At 47.2% G+C, this 21,406-nt stretch overlaps 1 protein-coding gene and 1 long non-coding RNA gene across 4 annotated transcripts in view; one reads left to right on the forward strand and one right to left on the reverse strand.

Annotated features, from left to right (window-relative positions):
* Positions 1-21,406, forward strand: part of ETV6 (ETS variant transcription factor 6) — a 256,842-nt gene that overhangs the window by 62,923 nt on the left and 172,513 nt on the right. The window lies entirely within an intron of this gene.
* Positions 12,956-19,901, reverse strand: LOC123590702. Of its 2 annotated transcripts, XR_006708934.1 has the most exons (3): positions 18,710-19,901; positions 16,828-16,908; positions 12,956-13,667 (listed from the first exon to the last, which is right to left on the reverse strand). It is a non-coding gene; the product is annotated as an uncharacterized LOC123590702 (long non-coding RNA). The 2 variants fall into 2 exon arrangements; XR_006708933.1 differs by lacking the exon at positions 12,956-13,667 and having other exon boundaries at positions 15,364-16,908.

Consider the following 21,406-nt stretch of genomic DNA (forward strand, 5'->3'; position numbering starts at 1 on the left):
CGTCGGGCTCTGTGCTGACAGCTTGGAGCCTGGAGCCTGCTTCAGATTCTGTGTCTGCCTCCCTCCTTCCCTCCCTCTCTCTCTCTCTCTCTCTCTCTCTCTGCCCCTCCCCATCTTGCACTCTCTGTCTCTCTCTCAAAAATAAACATTAAAAAATTCTTTTTAATTCAAATATACAGTACAGCATTGTTAACTGTAGTCACCATGAGGCACATTACATCGCCAGGACTCACTTCTTCTATGACTGGACATTTGTGCCTTTTGACCCTTCCCCATCCCCCCACCTCACCCCTCTACCTCCCGCCTCTGGCAACCACCAATCTGCTCTCTGTGAGTTTGTGGTTTTTTTTATTTTGTTTTGTTTTTAGATTCATGTAGATGTGCGATCCTACGGTATTTGTCTTTCTCTGACCTATCTTACGTAGCTACTTTCATTTTAAGGATGAAAAAAACCAAGACTCACAGAGTAAGTAACTCACCCAAGGTCACACAGCTAATAAACAGTGCCGTTGTGGGCCGCGAACACAGATCCGTCCCATGTAAGCTGTGATCCTCGCGGCTGCGACTGGCTGTCTCACGAATCAGCCCTTTCTCCCACTGCTGACAATGGGCAGACCTTACAAAGGAAGGTCAGGCATTGCTTGCCTTATTTTTGAACAATTTTGTTTTCTATGACTGTCATAAATTGGGGATTTATGGCAGCCGAATTTTCTCTGAGACTTTGGTCACAGTCACACAATATGACCTTTAGAAGTAAAGGCTTTGAGTTCCTTAAAAAAAAAAAAAAATCTAGATTGTGAGTGGAGCTAGAAGAAACCTAACCCAAATTGGAGCATTTCTATCTGCTTTCTTTATTAGGTTTCTAATAACAAGGAATAAATATTCAGCAGTTTTTTCTTCGCATAACTAGAAGAGCCAGGGAAGAGTGGTGACCTTTGACCTAGCTGTATCAAGCCTATGATCTTGGTAAAAGGGAATTTGCTCAGCGCTCTGGGTCTCACACTGAAAAGCTGAAGAAAGCAGCATCTTGTATATTACCCTTCTGTTTAAGACCATTTGGACCCACTTAGGTGTAGAATCGGGGCTGTGACCTGGTGAATTGGGACTGATTTATGCACACTCCCACCCCTGCCCCGTGACCTAAATGAGTAGGATCCATTCAGACTGCTTCAGTTTCTACGCATTCGCACTAGTATTTGGTGGAAGTTGGTCGAATTCTGGCTGAAACCGGGGAACGTGGGGAGGGCAGGAACTGGTTTCAGACTCTCTTTCGTCCTTTTCTCCAGGAAAGCACTGCAGTAGCTCAGCAAGACTCCTTATTCAGAGCAGCAGTTGAGAACCTTAGACCCCTTGGGGCGCCTGGGTGGCGCAGTCGGTTAAGCGTCCGACTTCAGCCAGGTCACGATCTCGCGGTCCGTGAGTTCGAGCCCCGCGTCGGGCTCTGGGCTGATGGCTCAGAGCCTGGAGCCTGTTTCCGATTCTGTGTCTCCCTCTCTCTCTGCCCCTCCCCCGTTCATGCTCTGTCTCTCTCTGTCCCAAAAATAAATAAACGTTGAGAACCTTAGACCCCTCCATTTCTCTGTCTGTGAAAGAAAAGGAGGGACCTAGTCAGGGGGACCACTGATCACTCCTCCAGCTCTAAAATTCTGTGATTCTTCTTCTACGCAGTGAGTGAAATAGCTGTTGAGCTGCTGCGTCGGTTTTGCCTGTATTTTCCCCCAGATCTGTGTATTCAGCTACATATGCTCATGTCATCCGGTTTTAAGAACACCTCAGTGGCCTCCGCGCAGTTGGGCACAGCCCATAAGCTGCCCAGCCACTTATCCCAGGCTTGTGAGTAGGTGCAGATTCTCATCTCCTGGATCTAAATAATGAGGTGGATTTTGATTCTGGGAGCGGAAGGCCCAGTGTGGTGAGCAGTGGGCACTCATCCAAGCCGGTCCTTCCGGCCCTCAGTGCACACAGGTGGATGGCTTCCCCCGAGCCTCAGGGAAAACCTGTCTTTTGCCCGGCATTGCCCTTCCGGCACCGTGGGTGCTAATGTCATTCTTGCACCCCAAATGCAGCAGGGTCTGCTCAGCTCCATTTTCTTCCATTTGCCAAGAAGCAGGCAACCAGCCCTGCCTTCCCAAGAGAGAGTAATAAACCTGGAGCCAGAGGGGCCACATTTTCAGCGCTCTGATGGCAATGGCTTTGGTTCCCTTATTTCATCGCCGATTAGGGTGCGCGGGCGGTGCTGTGTGACCCAGAGGCCATAAAGCATACCTGCTTCCTGCTGATTTCATGGTTCTGGAGGGGAGGCTGTGCATGGGGATTAGGACAGACTGAAGTAACAAGCAGGGGGCCGTGGACTAGTTACTTATACCAAAGGGAATCACTGTCCTTTTGTAGGGAACGCAGCTGCCTTTCCCCATAGTATAGCACTGTAATGCTGTGCGCGCGTGTGTGCGCGTGCTGGAGAGTAAGGGGTGTCCGTCCATCTCTGGCTGTCATGCCTGAGAACATTAACAAAAGGCTCAACCTCACATGCCTGCGGGTGAGCACAAGACAGCTACTGAGGCATTCAGAGAAACAGTGTCTCTTGTCTGCTGGCTCCTCTCGAATCACTAGGGAAAACCTTCCCCAGACCACTTCTTAGAGGGGATAGTTTGAGGCAGTTCTGTAGTTTTGTTGTTGTTGATAATCATTGGGAAGTTTGCACCCGGACAGACTCCAGACCAGGAATGGCCCTAATATCACCCCCCCCCCCCCCCCCCCCCCCCCCCCCGCCCCGCCATCGTCCTGATCCCTCGTGTCTGATCTGGTATTACTTCCTGTGGCAGCCCCTTCTGTAGCTGATGGGGCCTGGACGTTCCGCAGAGAGTTAACAGCCTGGAAGTGGAGCTCTCTCCATCTCAAAAGCACTCATCTCATGCAAATTTCCCTTAAGCTGAAAAGAAAAGAACAAACAAATAGAATGCCAACTTTTCAAACAAGCTTGGGAAACATTGGGAAAAAGTCAGACTATGTATAAATCAGAGAGAGAAAATGAGGCCCATAATCAAAGATTTGAGATAAATGTGGGGAGTCTCCCAAAAATAGTGCTCCAAAGTGAGCAGTGCTTGGTGTATGTATCTGAGCAGCTGTTTCTGATGCCGCCATCACATTGGTGGTATTGCCCCGCTCCGGGCACCCTGTGCCCCCTGTCGCCTGGCCAGCGCCCTCCTCTCTGGGGAGCGGCCATCCTTCCATGCCTCACCCTTGCCAGCCCAAAGCCTCACACCGGGCTTGACCACACCTTGCTTCTGTTGGCCCAGCTTCCCAGACTTACTGGAGTGACTCTCTGACCGGATTTAAAGTGCTTGGCAGGACCTACTGCATCATGTGTGGGGCCCAGTGCAGGATGGAGACGCAAGGCCCCGTGTTCAGAAATGGTGAAGAATTTCAGGACGGCCGCGGGAGAGCACTGGAACAAGGACAGGCGAGCTCAAACGAGCACGAGGCCCCTGTGCCACTGCACGGGTCCCACACGCGCGAAGCCAGCCTGACCTCGGGATTGCATTTTGGACTAAGCAAGAGTTGGTTGTAAGGCTGCCTGAGAGGCCCGGTCTCGGTGAGGGCCTCTGGCGAATCCCTGAGCTGTGATTCACAGCCCTTCAGACGGGAATGGCGCAAGGTCTCTCTCTTTCCTGAAGTTGTTGAGGTTGTGCTGAATGTATTTGTTTCGCGCTTCATCTTGGACGGTCAGGGTAGTCCCTTGGGCAGTCAGTTTCTTTGGCATCTCTGGAGGTAGAAGCAGACCAGGTTCCATGAAGGATGGAGAAGTTACCCAAGGACCGGCCAAGCTGCCGCCCTGCCCATGACACAGAAGCCTGGGCTGTGGGGAACCACTTTCCCAGAGTCTGGGGTACATTTGCTCCAGGCAGGAGGCCTGCATCTCAACCTAGGAGGCGCTGCCTTCGTGTCCAGCATCATGTTGATGTTCTTTGGCGAAGGAATATCGCGTTTGCCTCCAAATTATTTTATAATCTCTTTGGGCCATGTGACTCGTCTTAAAAATGCCAGCAGACTTTTGGCCCCTAACGTATACTGATCTTTGAGGTCTGCCGTGTGATAGAGACATCAGTCCTGTGGGTAGGGGAGTGAAGAGGCTTTTCTTCCCTGAGGCACAGGCTTCTGTAGTGTTTCCTGCACTGAGATTAGGTCACGCCGGCCTTTCACTCACCAGGGATGGCAAGGGAGGACTGGCTGACAAATAAGAAAGCAGACCCGTCTGTAATTTCACAGGACACTGAATAACGATGGCTTTATCTCTGAGCAGCCCCAGGGACGGCCTCGGTGTTCCCCACAGGGAGAAGTTCCAGGTGCCACGGCTTCTTTGGGGCGCGAGGGCAGAGTCTCGGGGAGGAGAAAGGCAAGTTCAGACACTAAACTCCAGTGAGGGTGGGGCTGGAGAAAGAAAGGGACGGAAGAGGGAACAGGAAAGGAATCGTAACAGATTCTCTTCCCCCTTTCTTCCTTCTGCCTTCACACTGGACCTTTTGGCTTCTTCCTTCCTTGAAATGGAAAGCGGTCGTGTGGTGGCATCCAGAAGCATGGGCTTCTGCTGCCCGGGCTCCCTGGCACCCTGGCTGGCCCTGACTCATCCGGGAAGTGAAGGCGTCTTTTACAACCTCCTCTCCCACCAAGGCCTTGGGCTTCAGCCATGCAGGACGTGTCTGGTCTCCCACTAATCAGAAGTGATGAACAAGTAGTGGCCATTTGTACAGATTTGGCAAAGGGGTGGACGCTGGTGATTATTTGTATTAGTGCCGATAGAAAGGGGGAAAGTACATATGTGAAGATGTCATGAGGGACTTCTAAGCATGTTTAGGTACGGCCTTACTCCTTAATGTTTGTTGGTTTGTTTGTTTTTAATTCTGGAGAGAGAGAAGCAGAGAGAGAGGGAGACAGGGGATCCAAAGTGAGGTCCGCGCTGTCAGCAGCGAGCCCGATGGTGGGCTCGATCTCATGACCTGAGCCAAAGTTGGACGCTCAACCGACTGAGCCACCCAGGCGCCCCTACGGCTTTACTCTTTAAAAGACAGAGCAGCTAGCATAGCCACCCCCTAAATGAGCCTTCAGAGCGTGGTCACGAAGAGAGTTCTAGGTGGAAGTAAGAAATCTTACTGAGTGGGGGGGGGGTGTCATGAGCATAGGTTTGGGGGTGAGGCGTGGGGGAAGTCAGCCCTGTGTTCAAATCTTAGCTCTAGTGCTTAAGAATTCTGGGACTTAACTCCTCTAAACCCATGTCTCTATAAAATCAGGATAAAAATTTCTTGCCGGGTTGTTTTAGAATTCCACAAGATGATGTTTGTAAGGTATCTGGCAGATGCTTTAGCACCCCAAACTGTGCAGTAGGTACCTAGCTCATTTTAGAGTTCTTGCTTTTCTTATGAGAGTAAAGATGTCACGGGCAGTTGCGATGGTGGGAAAAGTCAATTATCAAAATTAAGATAGGATCCATAGAGAGGTGATGGATCTCAGCCTTTTCACCTGTAATCAAAATTGCCCATGATCTTGGCATCTGTAAGAGGTTTCATTCAAGGTAAGAAGATACCATAGGTTGCCCCTGTAGAAATTCCAGAATTTGAACGTAATGCTTCTGTTCCCTTGCAGACTGGGCTGACGCTACAAAGTTAGCCTGGCCTGACTGTGTCTGATAATTAGGGGCTGGGAGAACAGGGAAAATTGAAGCCCATAGATAATCCCAGTGTCTCGTTTTAGCCAATAACAATTTTTCTCCCACCAAGTCCTTACCAGAGCTGTTAACAAGGAGAAAAATTGGCTGGTTTGAGTTTCCTCACCTTTTATTCTCCCCTGCTTATCCTCAGTAGAGGTGCTAATGAACAGTGAAATGGCCAAGAGGTGAGCTGAGTGAAGTCACAAACTGGATAACCGGCTTGAATAATTGAGTTAACCTAGCAGAAAGAGCAGACTCCTTGCTATGCATTGTCAGGAGCCGAATTAACACTTGCAGCAAAGCTTTCCTTTTCAGTTTTCTTTCTTCTTCTTCTTCTTCTTTTTTTTTTTTTTTAATGTTTTAAATGTTTATTTTTGAGAGAGAGAGAATGAACAGAGCCCAAGCAAGGGAGGGGCAGAGAGAGGGGGAGACACGGAATCCGAAGCAGGCTCCAGGCTCTGAGCTGTCAGCACAGAGCTCAACGCGGGGCTCGAACCCACAAGCTGTGAGACCACGACCTGAGCCAAAGTTGGACTCTTAACCGACTGAGCCACCCAGGCGCCCTCCCTTTCAACTTTCTTTTTTGTCTAGTGATGGGTATTTTAGGACCCTGTGGCCTATTTAGTCTGCTAACTGATGTCGGGATGCTATGAAGGAGTGAAACCACTAGAAGAATATCTAAGGATTTCTTAACCGCTTCTAGCCTTCTTCTGTCAGGGTCTAGACAAGAGTCAGAGAAGCCAAATTGACTTCTCTGAAAATAAAGGGAATGGTGATTGCTCTCAAGCGCCAGTTCTAGGCCACTCCCTAAACTGACAGACTGGATGATTCAAGTATTTTCACCTTTGCCCAATGCCAGGCAAGGCTGCTCCCCACGAGGGAGAGGTATTTTATAATCCGTTTTAATGTAGCCACTATCTGGCGAATCGCTGTACTGTTAATGAATTCTGTGGTGCTCACACTGTTCATCAGATTTATCAAGAGGGCTTTTAAAAACGGTTTGCTGGGTCCTTCCCCTGGAGTCTTCGATTTAGGACTGGGTAGGGACCAAGAATTTGCAAATCTGGAAGTTCCCAGGTCTAAGGACAGTGCCTTGGGAACCACAAGTGTAATGGATAAGAAGGTGAGCTCTGAGGGGCACCTGGGTGGCTCAGTCGGTTAAGCATCTGAGTCTTGACTTTGGCTCAGATCACGACCTCACTGTTTGTGGGTTCGAGCCCCTCATCGGGCTCTCTGCTGACAGTGCAGAGCCTGCTTGGGTTTCTCTCTCTCCCTTTCTCTCTGCTCTTCCCCCACTCTCTCTCCCTCTCTCAGAATAAATACACAAACAAACAAAAAAGGTGAGCTCTAAAATCAGACTACCTGGATTTGAATCCCAGATCTCTCACCTGATAGTTGTGTGACTGGCTAGTTAAAGCTGACATATTCTCTTGGTACCCAAATGGTCTCACTTATCAAATGGAAATACTAGTATCTTATAGGGTTGTGAGCATTAAATTAATTGCTGCATGAGAAGCCCTTAGAATAGTGTCTGCTGTGTGACAAGTGTTCAGTATGGACTCGTGTGACTCAGTGATAGGCCCTCTATGACAGTGAATAGAGTCTGATGTTTGTTGAGCACTTACTATATCCCAGAGACTAAGCACTTGGCAAGGATTGTCACATTCAATACCCACAACCGTCTTTCTCTCCTTTTTTGCTTCCTGCCTTACTTCTCATTTCATTTTTCTTCTACTCTTCCCTTCCTACCTCCCTCCCATCCTGTCCTGCTCTTCATAAACAATCTTATAACAAAATTAATACAATTCTAAATAACAAAGAAAGTACACATCTTTTTGTTGTCGTTGTCGTAAAGTGTGACCTTCAGGAGTATGAAGGCCTTCTTCATCTTGGCCTCCCAGTGTGGTAACAGCCATACGGTAGGAGTTTGCTGAACATTTATTGCACGAAACTGGTCATCCTTGCAAATCAAACCGGATTTATCCACCAGGGTTCCCTTCTGGTTGTTCATCCTGTCCTGGTTTCTAACACATTCATGAGTTTAGCCTCTGTTCTTACTCCCTCTGGCTCACACCCACCAAGACAAGGTGGTGTCCCCATCTGTCTACAAAGCTTTTATTTCACTGGCTGCTACCTGGATGACTTGTCCACATTTTAAAAACAAGACACCCCCCCCCCCCCCGCCACCCCAGGAAGAACCTGGGACCCCGTTTGGGCTCCTAGGACTGACTGACACCAGGCCATCCGAAGCCACCCCGTGCTCCCTGACCCAGGAAATTGGTGCTGTCTGCAACATCTCCCTCCCAGCCCAGCCTGCCACCTAAGGGATGCCAGTGTCCGCTCGCCTGACCCCCGTCTTGTAGGGAAGTTGGTCGTCAAGTGTTGCCCAGTTACGGTTGGTTTGAACCCGCAACTAACCCATGCTGCCTCCAGATCGCAAGCAGGTCAGCCGCCTTGAGTCTCTGGTTACGCTTGCAGCTCAGATTTCCCTCCAGCAGGTTCTGATAGGGGCTAGTTTTGCACAGTTGATGTGGCCAGGGCTCATGGCCAGGTTTAGGATTTCTGTGTACAGCCGTGTTAGCAGGCGGCCCCTAGGGAGGGAGTATGTTCTGAGGGGTTGGAAGGAAGTTTCTTTGCATGCAAAGCATGTTCCTGGATCTTTAGTGTTTGGAGCCAGTCTTGCGGAGTGGATCTGTGCCAGTCAGCACCAGGAGAATTTTTACTAAGGGGAGAGCCTGTAAACCCCGTGACATTTCAAGGGTCTGTGTTTTCATTGTTTCTCTTTGCTTGCCCCATGACTGGGTATTACGGAAACATTGCTTGAGGGCCTACTGTGTGCCAGATACCCGGCTAGCGACTCGCAAGGGCGGGGAGGAGAATGCAAACGTGGATAAGGCCTCAGGGAGCCTCTGTTTCCACGCTGCGTATCAGTGGAAGATTGAGTTAGTGACAAGAACAAAGAGTTCGGGGAGAGGGAACTGAGAAAGAATGACAGACTTTCGAGAAGTAGGAAAAAGTGTTAACTTGGAGAAATTTTGAGACAGTTTATTAAGGTATTGGTAGTAGATATATATCTCGATATGGGGCTTCTCTGGCTGGGCTGCATGGTCCACGCATGAGACCTTCGCAGGCTTCCCAAATGGCTTTTGCCTGGGTACTCAGCATTAGCATTGAACCTGTATAGGGGAGACCTGTCTCATTATATGACACCAAGGTTTTGGGTAGAGCTCCCCCAGTATCCACACAGATAAGTCTTATCCTCTGTCCCCTGGGTCCTCCAGCTTCCCATTTGGGAAGAGTGGAGTTCTATGACTATGTATTGCTTCTGTCATGAACTGGCCACCGCCCCCTTCTCTGACCATTTTCCCTATCAGGTTCACCCTGGGTCAGGGCACATCTTTCCTCCAGGATCCATTCCCTGCCAGGAATCCACAGGGAATTTTTAAGGCTTACATTTCTTCTTCCTCTTCTTCTTCTTCTTTTCTTTCCTTTTTTTTTTTTTTTTTTTCTTTTCCCCATTCAACACCTAGTCTCGTGCTAAATACTTACATGCTATGCTGTGAATAGGAGTGTGAATGGATTGGTCAGAATTCCAAATTTTAGTTGCAGGAAGATTCTTTTGTTTGCATCATACACGGCTTAACATGAGGAAGGGTACTGACAAAGACTTGGCAATCCGGAGATTCTGTTTGCAATGACATTTGCCTCAAAAAGTGTTGACCTGTCTTGTGACCGACCAGGATGGGGTTTCCCGTTTGCCTACAATTTCAGCAAAGTTCAGTCCATTGAAGGTCTATCTCAAAGGCAATATACATTTTTAAAATTTCAGAGCAGTGTTCGTAAGCTGAATTACAGCTTCCTCTTGTCTTAGCCTCTGGAATGCTGGATTATTTTGAGTGTTTGCCATGTTGCCGTCTGACTCCTTCCAGTCGCCTCAAGGATGGGCAAGAATCATGTCTTAACCATTTCTGTGTCCAAGTATGGATTCACAGTGCCTGTCACTGGCACATAGTAGGTACTGAGGGAATTTTTAGGGACTCAAGAAGTGTTCTCAAGAGAAATATACTCAAGAAGTGATGAGGGCGCCTGGGGGGCTCAGTCATTGAAGCATCCAACTCTTGATTTCACATTTCGTGAGACAACAGCACAAAGCCTGCTCGGGATTCCCTCTTTCCCTTTCTCTTTGCCCCTCCTCCACTCATGTGCACTCGCTCTCTCCCTCGCTCTCAAAATAAATAAACATTAAAGAGCGACCAAATGAATGGATAACCTGGCTTTTCAAAGTTCTTCAGGGCATTCCAAATGGCAGAGGGATATGTCTGGAAGAGGGAGTGTGAGGAGTCCAGGGGACAGAGGGGAGATCAGCTATATCCAGAACTTGCAATAGTTTCCTCAGGAAACATTACCAGATATCATGGGAGGTGGGGGAAATGACCCCCTTCCTCAATATCCTAGACTACAGTTGTCACACTGGGTACTCACTATGTGTACAGCTAATACAGTAGATAGGAAAAATTAACATGATGTGATTCTCCACCACCAAGATGGGGAGATCAGATATACCCAAAATAATTAAAAAATACAAATCAGTTCAAGATTAAGTGCATGAGTACTTAGGCTAGAGAGAGGAAGGAAAATACCTCCTGCGTGCCAAATACTGCATCATACAGCGGAAGGAGCCTTAGACACACACACACACACACACACACACACACACACACACACGACTTCATTTAATCTGTACAGCCTTTCAAGATAGGTGTCTTTATCTCCAGTTTACAGACGAGGAAACGGGGATTTAGGGGCTGGGTCACTTGTGCAAAATAGCTAGCAAATGTCCGTGCCAAGATTTGAAGTCGTGGTTGGGGAAGAGATGTATCTATATGGTGGAGGGTAAGTAAACGTATGCGTGGGCAGAGCGAGAAAGATACCAATAGGCAGGGGCCCTGCCTTGTAGCTCTGAGGAGGTAGATGCACACACACACACACACACACACACACTCACACACTCACACACCCCACCCTGGATGACAAGTGTTGAGTCTGGAGTTTACCTGACTCTCCCAACAGAGAGAGCGGCACAGAAGAAACCTTACGTAGCACAGACAGGCCCACGTCCCATGGGTTACAGGGCTGTTTGTACGCGTGCACCAGCCAGTTGCACAGAACTAGCTTTTGTGACAAGGGCCCCACATGAAAAACCATCTTTTAGGGCCCTCTACCGCATCAGGGCAGTGTACCTGGGAGCTTCCCATTCCACTGTGGTGGCCGCGTTCCCTTCGGTCATTTTACATCCCCTTTGTTCTTCTCTTTCATCCTTGTCATTCATGAAGTCACTTGAGAGGGATGATAATAATGCTAAAGAAGGCCTCAGAATAAGAAATAGGAAGAGCTAAGAAAATACAGCCTCAAGCATACTTGGAGCTGGTTTTCTGGTTAAGAGGCTTGATTAAAAGTGTGGGGGGACTGAAGCCGATTTTCGATTTTCGCGTCATTATGAAAAGCGAAGGAAGTGTTCTAGCCCTCGTGCTGTATAGACTGCATCACAGGCTCAGGGAAGAAGCCCGGGGCTTGGTGGTCACAGGTGAGCACGGAGTGCTACCACCAAGGGCCCCCTGATGGCTCCACAGGAGCTGACCCTGGCCAGGAAAGTGGCTCTGGTTCCAGTTATAGGACTTGGTCATGGGACTTCTAGAAAGACTTCGTGGGGCGTCTGGGTGGGTCAGTCGGTTAAGTGTCCGACTTTGGCTCAGGTCATGATCTCACGATTCATGGATTCAAGCTCCGCGTCGGGCTCTGTGCTGACAGCTTGGAGGCTAGAGCCTGCTTCGGATTCTGTGTTTCCCTTTCTCTCTGCCCCTCCCCCAGCTTGTTCTCTCTCTCTCTCTCTCTCTCTCTCTCTCTCTCTCTCTCTCCCCCCCAAAATAAAATAAACCTTAAAAAAAGGCTTCTGTTGCCTGTCCTTTCTTCTTTCAAGCTGTATATTCATTCCTCACAGTGGAGTAAATTAGGGGTGAATTATACACCAGTAAGGACTGGTATGCCTCATGAGAGAATAGTCTACACCTTAAAAATTAGATCCTATTTACTCTATGGTGATAGAAGCGACGGGGCTGGCCTTGAGGCTATTTGGAGATCCCCTTCAGAGTTAAGATTTATGACACTAGTTTTACTGTCAAATTGCGTCATAGACATTTATAATTACAGGAAATCATTTAAACTTATTTATTGTTAATTAAATGTTTAAACCACTTTAAAAGATTTTTTTAAAATTGAACTTCTTTACGTAGTAACCAACCTCCTGCACCTGACTTCTTCAGTCTTTAGCCCTATGTGTTCCCATAGCTACCGGATGGTTTTTATCAATGTTTTGTTACAGTTTCATATTCTACTTTTAGCTATTTAATACTGATATAATAATAAGTAGCATTGTATATCGGGCTTTATAGTTTACAAGACACTTGGGCAGACATTATCTCTCTTTTTCAATGGCTCGATGACATTCCAGCTGAACTGATCTGCAACAGTTTAAGATTCTCTTTCTTTTTATTTTTTTAATTTTCTTTTTCATTTCTCTTTTTCAAAAAAAATTTTTTTTAATGTTTATTGAATTTTGAGAGACAGATCATGAGCGGGAAAGGGGCAGAGAGACAGGGAGATGCAGAATCTGAAGCAGGCTCCAGGCTCCCAGCTGTCAGCCCAGAGCCTGACGTGGGGCTCGAACTCACGAACCGTGAGATCATGACCTGAGCCAAAGTCGGACACTTAACCGGCTGAGCCGCCCAGGCGCCCCTCTTTTTTCTTTTTTAAATTTTTTGTTTAGGTTCTGTTTCTAAACTGAGTTCTGCTCAAGCATGAGAAACCATAGCAGTGAGCATGAACTAGTTTTAGCCTTATCACTGTTTCCTGCTTAAGCAGGTAAGATCTGCTGAAGGAAAGAACAGTTGCCAAACGGCTAGGTGTGCCAGTTCATGGCCTAGAAGGGGCAGCTGTCGGTTGGACTTTGCCCATGTTTTCAGGATTTTATCTGATCTTCTGGGTATACTCATGAGTATACTCCTGTGGGTGGTAAGCTTATTTATTTTTGAGAGAGAGAGAGAGAGAGAGAAAGAGAGAGAGACACACACAAAGCATGAATGGGGGAGGGGCAGAGAGAGAGGGAGACACAGAATCCGAAGCAGCCTCCAGGCTCCCAGCTGTCAGCACAGAACCTGATGCAGGGCTTGACCCCACAAACCGTGAAATCATGCCTGAGCTGAAGTCGGACACTCAACCAACTGAGCCACCCAGGCGCCCCTGAATCAGAGACCTGTTCAAAGGCTTTGTACCTTTAACTGAAGAACCTTTCTGAAGGTCCTTCCAGCCATTAGGCAGCCATCTGGGAACAGGTGAAGGTCAAGCTGTAGAGAAATAGGTGTGGTTCATGCCTACCAAGTGGTCTGTCCTGGGATCTGAGACGGTTGCTCCCTGGGTCACCTGTTGCACTATGAATGCAGAAAGAGATAGATGTGAAAGGAAGAGCCAGTTTCCCTGTCCTGTTTGGTGTGACTGCTGGCAATTTGACGATTTCTTCCTTAATCTTGAGGCCATCTCAATATAAATACCATGGAGAAGATAGTGGTCTTTGAACTCTTGGTTCATGTGGTCTTGACCTTGGTTAGATACCATCTTGACCTCTGGAAAGAACTGTACCCTAGCCTACTAATTTATTGATTCTCCTCTCTACAAAATAACTGGTGTCTTTTAAGATTTTTTTTTAATTTTTTTTTTTTTTTTTTTTTTTTTTTTTTACTTTACATGCTTGAAGTTAAAGGTCATCTTCCTTGTAGTGAACAAATAACCATTTTCCCAGTGGTGTGCCAGATGTGTGGGTTAAAGCAGGAAGACTGGCTGTCGTGGGTGCCATCCCTTGGTTTTTTGCTGATTCACAGGGGCAGTTAATTTCTCTCTACCGCTTTTTCTGGCTCTGCAAAAATAAAAGAGGGGAGTTCATGAACATTTATGTGCTACCGGGGGATTTTTCTGTGCAAGTGAAAATTATTATTGATGCAACCACAGGACTTGCTGCCAGCTTTAGGGGGTGCATTTTTACTTTCTCTGGAAAGAGGCCAGCAGTAATGATGGAAACACAGTGCATTTGACTTTGACCTTACTTTTGACAACTGTTCCCTTGCAATCCTTAAAAACACACTCCACCATCTAAGAGCACGGCAGCAGGCCTTCAGCGAAGCCTATGGCCTATGCATGCCTTTGTAGGTCTTTGGGATGGGGGGTGAGAAAACCCTATCCCTCACTTGCTTCCTGGTAGCTTGGCATTTTAGAGGCATCTGGAAAGAAAGGTGGCAGAAAAGCAGCCTAACCGGCTTGACAAGTCTTGTATAAATAGAGGAAGTCCAGTAAGGCTCCTGGTCTGGGATTGCCAAGCTCAAAGAAACCAATTGTGTGTGCACAAAGGCACAAGTCACTAAGGCCCAGAGATCTCCCAGGAGGCCTGCACGTAGGCAGGTCCCAGAGATCTCACCAAAGACTGAACGGTCCGTTGCAGCCAGGGGGCTGGCAGAGTTCAATGACTGTGGACGCGTGGGAGAGGTAGCAGTGTTGCCTGAACTGGCCATGTGGCTGCGGAGGGGAGGGGACAGCTGTCCCGGCCCTGCCCTCCCACGACCCTGTTTTCTCAACCCTTCAGACTCACCCAACAGGTGCAGAAGGAGCAGATAATGGCAGTGACCGCTGTCTCCTCTGCAGAACTTGTGGGCGAACTTGTGTGCTTGATTTGATTTCCTCCTTTTGCTTGGCAAGGTGCAAGTCAGCCATTAGAGTGGACCCACGTGGAAGGAGAGAAACCCTTCCCCCCCCCTCCACCCGGCCCCTGGCCTCTCGGGGGCGGGGGGTGGGGGGGGCTGCCCTTTCCCCTTCCCTAGAAAATGACTTTATCTTGTGCATGTCATGCGTCTAGGACATCAGAGAAGGTGGGAGAATTTGCCTTTCCCAAATATGTGTACAGGCAGCTTTAAGCCGTTCTTGTGAGTAGGGGAGCCCATGGACATGCTCCCCTCCTTGGCTCACAGCCCGTCTGTCTTCTCTAGGCTGAGCGCCTCCAGTGTGTTTGGTGACCCAGAAAAGGCGAAAGTGAGATGGCCCTCTGTGGGCACTGCTCTTAAGAGAATGGGGAGTGCTGCCTGGGAGACATGATTTCAGCGTGAAGTTTTATGTTAGGGCGGCTGTCATCTTCCACCGCAACCAGGAGAGTCAGGAGTAAGTCCAAAAAGGAGTGTTTGATCTTTAGGATACTGTGCTACGTAAAATGAAAATACATCCTCCTCGTTCAGTGTTGTCTTCTCAGCACCTGGCACAGTGTTGAGCAACAAACCAATTTTTGATTGAAAGTATCGCTAGACGGCTGAATGAACGGGTGCTACTTGAGTGTGAGAATTTATCTGTTCTAATCAGGTGGTTTTCTGCTCACCTCAAATTCCATGTAGCAAGAACGGAGGATGCTTACAGGGGAAGAAGATGCGTGCTGTTTGTTTCTCCATAATATTTCTGTACGAAAGCAAGAGCTTGCTAAACTTTAGAAGCTTTTGGAGGTTTTTGAAATTCCCCACCGTTATTCTTAAGAAGAGAAGGGAGAACAACTTTTTTTTTTTTTTTTTTTTTTTTTAACCTTCTTGGCCGATAAGGAAAAGCGAATTTCAGAAAAACATGGGACGGAACAGGAAGTGTTCAGAGATTTAGTCATACTTGTTAGGTATGAAAAAGCCCCACTGCATTCTCATATTGTTTCTTTTATGGACTTAACACTTCCGACTTTGAGAATACCTTCCTGCCCAAACGGAAGGCTCTTTATAGTCGTTAATCTTCATTCTGCTTTCTTTTTCTTAAAAACTTGAAATGTTAGCGACCGTTTTGCCAGTGTCATACCAGCTAAACCTTCCAGCTAAATACATTTTACCTGTCCAGGTTCATTAGCTCAGTTGAGAATGTGGCCCTGCTGTAGGCAGTAGGGGGACCAGTTTGTCCTGGTTTCCCTGGGACTTTTCTGGTTTTTAGCACCGAAATCCCACATCCCAGCAACCCTTTCAACCCCAGGGAAACCAGGATGGTTGGTCATCCAAGGAGGCCACCAATGCATGTGACCCTGAGTGAAGAGAAATCCTGCCACCCCACAGTCCTGCCCTTCAACCTGGCCTTAGAAGTGACCCAGACAAGAGTGTGTGAATGAGGTCGTAGAAACCTTTAGTGCCTCTTGGTAGTTGAAGAAGATTCAAAGCACATTGTCATGGAATTAGGGAAATTCAAGATGAGCAGGGGTATCTTTGTGATACGAAGTAAAATTTCTGGTTTCTTGGGGGTTTTCTTTCTGGTTTTGTTGTGTTTTGTTTGTGTTTTTGGTCTGCCCTTTCGCTCCTTACTACAGTATATGGTGAAAAGCGAAAATGAGAACTGATAGCTACCTAATTTCTGAAACAAGAAGTGTGATTTCAGATACTTCTGTTGGTCTCAGATGTTTCGTCTGAAAAATGAGGACGCTGGTCTCGATTTCTAGGGCCCTTTTCTGCTCAAACATACTATGAGGAAAGAAGCAGGAAGTAGGAAGCAAGAGAGGTCAACGAGAAAATGGACTCCGGTCCCTTTCATAAGCTCTACTCACACGGAGGACCTTTTTCTTTAAGTATGAGTCTTTCGACATACTTAGGGTATTTCCACCCATCGTTACCCACCTCGTCTTTTTCTGCCGTCTTACGCTGTGTTATTTGAATGTGCTGGGAGGGAGAGGGTGGCCACCATGGTTCCCCAGGTGCACCTGATACACAGACATCTTTTCCTTTTCCTGCCTCCAGAGGACCTAGAACAACCTGTGCTGTTAGGACACCCTGGCAGTGGGCCTAAATACATTACCCCAGATGTCAGAATATGCTTGCTTGTACCTAAATTGTCCAACTCCAGGTATGCAGTCGTCTTGTGAAACACTAAGACTTTCAAAAACTTTCCAATATATATATATATATTTTTACCATCTTTCACGAGTCCGTAATGCCACTTTCCTTTTGCCAAAGATCCTTACTCCTCATTTTGGGTGGAGGGGGGGGAATGTAAAGGGATCATGGCTTTAAAATCCAACATACCTTGGTTCGAGTTCTTGCACCGTTTGTTGTATGGCATGGGAAAGAACATTCTTTAAGTTTGACGAGGCTGGCTTTCATCATCTATAAAACCAAAAGGTATCCTATCTTAGTGTTGGCACATAGAAGGCACCGAGTGTATTTTATTTCCCCCTTAGCCCTTCCCACTGTACCAGACCCCCTGACGTGTCACCTTGTGTTCGTTCGTTGCCCCCTGTTGATTTCAGAGGTTACAAAAAAGGTGTTACAGGTAAGGGAGGGTAAGTACACAGTGTGTGGGTACTAACTGAATAATTGTGCCAGGCTTTCCTCCTGACAATTCTTCCTAGGCAACGCTGCCCCTGAATGGTTACGGAACCAGCGGGGGGAAAAGGTGTCATTGGCAAAGAACAGGTCACCTACGCGTAAGAAGTGAAACGTGCGCGTTATCAGACACCTTCCACACCACCACTGCCATGCTCCACGATATTGAAAAGTTGATCCACAAATGCCGGTAGAGCTGACAACTAACTGATTGTGGCGGCAGGTGGTGGGGAAACCTCTGTTCGACAGACCCCCGGATGTTTCAGTTGTAGTCATGTTCATCAAAAGAATCAAATGCCTGGTTTACCTTTTAGCAAAGCATTGCTAATAGTGTTCACGAAATTACCTCGGAAGAGCTCTCCTGGAATATCTACCGAATCCGGGTATCATGCCAGGACACGTAGACCTGGAAGGGGCCGCTTCTACTGCAGCATCTTTGTGGGAATTGAGTCTTTCCACTTTCCTGTCCCACCCACCCCCCCCCCCCCCGCCCCATTTTTTTTCCCTTGCTTAAAAATAGGTAATTTGCAAAGGCACTCGAAGGTGACTTAAATCCTGTAACAGATAACAGTTTTACGCGTGCATTGTGTCTTTTATCATGCAGCCCTTGATGTGATTATGTGATAATTATGTGTAATTATGTGATATCTTGAATCTACCACAGATGGAGCTACCAAGCCGTCTCAGAAATGACCATATCTGTATGTGTGTATATCTGTATGTCCTTAAGATTTACCACAATTTTGGCACATGCACGCTTCTCGTTGCTACTTATTAAACTTTTTGCCTGCTAGGTCCCGTGCTAAGTTCTAGTGTATCATGTCCTTCAATCCTCACAGCCTTTGAGGGAGAGCCAGTGTTGTTAGTCCGCCCCCCCCCCGCCCCACCCCACCCCCGGTGTAGGTGAAACGACTGAGGCTTGTGGAGTTTAAGTAACTGGCACAAAGTTGCACAAAGTCATGAAGTAAGTGCCAGAGCCAAGACTGAAAACACCCGTGGGTGCTCCCACACCATAGCTCTTAGCCACCACACTCTAGATCGGTAAAAAAATATTTCTAGAACTGAAGAAAGAGATCTAAGGAGAGAGATGTGATCCCTAGATTTTAATGTCTTTTGTGATAACAATATGAGACTTCTGTCTCTTTAAAATGTCATTAAAATAAAACTCGAAAGTCTCCATTCTCCGTCTACTTAGTAGTAAGAAGGAGCAAGAAGTCTCCATAATTCATGGCATGTGGCCCCTTTTCGAGAGGCTAGTTCCTGTCTCCAGGCCTTCTTTTTCCTTCCAGTTCCGTGTGTACCAGTGTTTATCTGCTGCTTACTCTACCCACCTAGGTGTTTGTGGGTCCACCAACATTCCCGTGGGAGCTTCTCCTAAAAGTACCTTTGCCCCAACATCAGCCCAGAACGGGGGGCCTGGAGCTCCGACTGAGTGAGCCTGTGGTTTCTCGATGCCCGTGAGAGTACAGCTAAGGGAGCTGGTCTTTCGAGGTGTTACCTCTTAGTGAAATCAGGGTTGCTGTGTCACCCAACGTGATTTCTAGAATAGTAGGGATAAGGCCAAAAGAAGGAATATGCATACCTGCACTTAGATAGCCATTTACGTGTCATCTCCTTCAGGCTTTCAAAAGTAGTCACTTAAAAGCCAAAACATTTGCTTGAATTGCACAGCCGTTGCTTGGTGTCATGGAAGAAAGGTCCTTAGTTCATAGGCTCTGGGTTCAAAGACCGGCTTGTCACTTATTAATATTACGCAAGTTGTGTAACACTGTCGAATTCCAACTTTTTAGTCTTTAAAATGGGGATCAAAATCTCACACTTATTTGATTGCTGAGGCACTTAAATGAAATAATATATGTGCGTGCTCCATAAGAGTTGACAATAAATATTTTTCCCTTTTCCGTAAGTTTTTTTCTCTTCCAGACTTTAAGCTCTTTAAAGAAAATAATTTTTTTTTTTTCTCATTCATCTCCATATTCTCAACCCCCAGCAGTGTCAGGCATGTGTTCATTGAATCAAAGAAAAATCTTTTGGGAAGGTCTTCAGATCATTCATTTATTCACTCACTCATTAGTTTCACCCCTGCAGCACATTGGGCTCTGTGCTTGGGGTAGTGCAGTCAACAACACAAACGTAGCCTGCCGCCACTTTTTTAAGTCTATCTGAGAGAGAAACATTAAATAGATAATTAGAGTAAAGAACAACTTTGGTCCTTGAGGCGGGATCTACGTTTCGGAAATAGCCGAAATTATTCGGCCTCAAGTCCGATGAGGCCAAACTGTTTTTGGCCACATACAAACAGGAGCACTAAATCATTATAACTGGTTCTGAAAGTCCTAAAAGAGGTGTTTCTAAAGTATTTCTGGGGAAAGATGGCATCACTGGGCTAAGTCTAATCACATTATAAAGGATCTACCTCAAGAGGCAGCAGAACTGATGGGATGGGATCATAGTCGGTCAGGTGTTCCAGGAGCTTGGAACCACCTGGAATAAGGCCTAAAACCAAGTCAGATAACTGGATAATTGGGCAGTGAACATGCCTCTTGGAGGGGAGAAGAGGAGATGAGGCAGCTTGTAGCAAGATTCTCATGTGGATAGTTGGACTTAAAATCTTTGTCAATGAGTCACTGGGTGGCCCTAGGGGGAAAACACAAGACAAAAGATGAGTTTGTGTTGACATCAAGAAATGCTCTTGGTGGGACTGTCTAACGAGGCTCATTCAATTCATTCATTCATTCATTCATTCATTCATTCATTCATCCATCCAGCAACGGGTGCCTAGTGCTAGCGAACAGGCACTGCTCTAGGTGCGAGGGGAACAGGATAGAGAAATCCCTGCTCACTCAGAGTTTTCTGCTAATGACAGCCTTCCCTCCCGGTTCAGTGGAAGGGTCTGGGGCTCCAGTGTGCTCCGTGGGGGCCTGAGAAGCAGGTGAAGGTGAGGTAGGCCTCACCTGCAAACCGTCAACTTGGAAACGAGGAACTGGGAAGACAGTACCTAGATCCAGACTCAAGGGCAGATCCGCTGACGAGAGCAGGTGCATGCAGATGGGGGAGACTTGGCCTGAGATGCAAGGAGAGGTAGAGGCAGGACAGGAGGCCCTGAATGGGCAGTTGAGCCCATGGAAGGGAGGGAACTGCTTAAAGTCCTGCGTTGGGATGATAGAGCTAAAAACCTACAGTCAACTTTAAGAAGTTGTCTTAACATTTTTATTGAACTAGAATGTGATTGACAGTGGATTTGAACGAGCTGGGTTTTTATTTAGGTGTTAAGATGCTCAGGGTCTCGGGGAGCTTTTCATCTCACCCCTATTTGTCCTGCAATTTATTTTTTAATTTTTTTAAATTTGTATTATTATTATTATTTTTAATTTGAAAGAGAGTGGGGGAGAGGAGCAGAGGGAGAGAGAGAGGATCCCAAGCAGGCTCCATGCTTAGCGAGAGCCTGACGCAGGCTCGATGCCACGACCCTGGGATCGTGACCTGAGCCGAAGTCTATAGAGTCGGATGCTCAACCAGCTGAGCCACCCAGATGCCCCATCCTGCAATTTCGATGTACCACACTCAAGGCCAGCCTCTGAAAATGGGGCTGATTCATTTTTCTAGCCTAAACCAAGGAAAATACTGCGTGTTCTCTTCCCAGTGATCTGTCGTGCACAAAGAAAATGTTATAATGCTGTGAGACAAGGCCTGTGAATTTTTTTTTTTTTTTTTTTTAGCTTCTGGTGAGAGTTGTGACAAGGGAGGCAGCATTCGTCTTTGAACCTAGGTCTGAAAGTAGTGGAAACCATTGCGTGACAAGAACACGACATGGTTTGTGCGGCCTTTTTCACCTATTCTACCTCAGTTGACTTACTGGAGACCTCGTCAATCCATCAGCACAGTTGTCTCCATTTTATAGCTGAGGAAACTGAGGCTCAAGATTGCCCTCCCCTGTTTTTGTAGTTTTTGTGGGAAGAATCAGTTGGCGTTGAGGGAATATTGAGTGTTGAGGCTTACGCTTGTGTGGTTCTTCAGTCTTGCAGGGGCGGAAAGGCACGTGCAGGTGACGAGAATTGGTAGAAAGACGCATGCAAGTTGCATTGAAACGGGAAGGTTAGTGTAAGAGATCGAGTGTGTGGGGGGAGGGGATGCAAGGATGTCCTTCCGGTGGGGCATCGGTCACAGCCTAGAGTGCCTCTGTTCCTTTTCAGCAGCTGCTTTACCTGCTGCATGGAGTCAGGCCAGGCAGGTGAGCACAGGTTGGACCCAGACTTGCTCTCAAGGAACTTGGAATCGT

Source organism: Leopardus geoffroyi, chromosome B4, assembly GCF_018350155.1.
Source record: "Leopardus geoffroyi isolate Oge1 chromosome B4, O.geoffroyi_Oge1_pat1.0, whole genome shotgun sequence".
Classification (NCBI taxonomy): domain Eukaryota; kingdom Metazoa; phylum Chordata; class Mammalia; order Carnivora; family Felidae; genus Leopardus; species Leopardus geoffroyi.